The sequence below is a fragment of the Nannospalax galili genome, unplaced genomic scaffold (genome assembly GCF_000622305.1).
Source record: "Nannospalax galili isolate Female #2095 unplaced genomic scaffold, S.galili_v1.0 scaffold50, whole genome shotgun sequence".
Lineage (NCBI taxonomy): Eukaryota > Metazoa > Chordata > Mammalia > Rodentia > Spalacidae > Nannospalax > Nannospalax galili.
Window position 1 is genome coordinate 2,718,065 of NW_008328749.1, and position 1,081 is coordinate 2,719,145.

Genomic DNA, 1,081 nt, shown 5'->3' on the forward strand with positions numbered 1-1,081 from the left:
CCAGGGCGGTCCGCGTCCTGATTCCCCATAGGCAAATTGGGTTACCTCTTCAAAAATAATAAAAAAAGGAAAAAAAAAATCCTTGCTCTCCTAAAAGCTACTAAATGAGATTGTACCTTGATTTGGCATCCCTATTGGTCTGGGGTCTGACAATGGCCCAGCTTTCATAGATGTATCTTTGCTCTGGAAACTGTTATTGAGTATGTTAAAGCTATAATGAAATGCTTTTTTAAAAAAAAAAGTCTTAATTCTTATGTTCTCCTTCTGAATAATAAAAACTGTAACTGGATCCTAGAAAGGACCCAGCATTCTAATAACCTCGGGAAGAGGATATGCATTTGTGTTTCCATAGGACACTGAAGCTCCCATCTGGATTCCTGACAGGCTCATTAAGCCCTACAATCAAGGCCAGGGAAAGGAGGAATTGAGAAAGACTGAAATCTGTGATGCATAAACTACAGAAGCTGAATGTGTCTCCTCCGCAGGCCCGATCAACACAAGAAGCCAGCCTGCCCACCTGGAGACAAGTGAAAAAACTGACACATGAAGCATAAAATACTGTGGTTGCTGCAGGGCGACCTTTGACAAAAGAAAACATGTTTCTTGCAATTCTTGCTGTGCTGACCGTACAAGCGTCAGTTGCTTCAGGGGAGATTTATTGGGCGTATGTACCTAACCCGCCTCTTTTGCATCCTGTAGGATGGGGAGATGGATCACAAATTAAAATAATGACTAACTATAGCCAACTTTTAGGTGGGTCTGAAGATTTTAAAACTTTTCATTTAACTTCTGAAATTGTTAATTATGAGAAAATGACAGATCCTCATGGTCCAGCTTATGATGGATCACTTAGATCGCCCCCAGCCACAACTACAGACTTATAAATGGCCTTCTTAGGCCCCACTCCCTCTCACTTCCATCAAAAACCAGACTAGCATGAGGTTGGTACATTCATCTTTGCCCGCCGAGCTTGACTGGCAGCCAGAGACGGGTAAGAGAAGTGGCCCCCTCACTAAAACACCTAAGACAGGAGGGCCGCCTAAGCTGCTGCCTCATCCCATGACGGGTGTATGATTTGGGG

General features: G+C 43.5%; 1 pseudogene; it reads right to left on the minus strand.

Moving 5' to 3' along the window:
* Positions 1–310: 310 nt before the first annotated feature.
* LOC103731302 overlaps positions 311–1,081 on the minus strand; it is a 5,750-nt pseudogene continuing 4,979 nt past the window's right edge.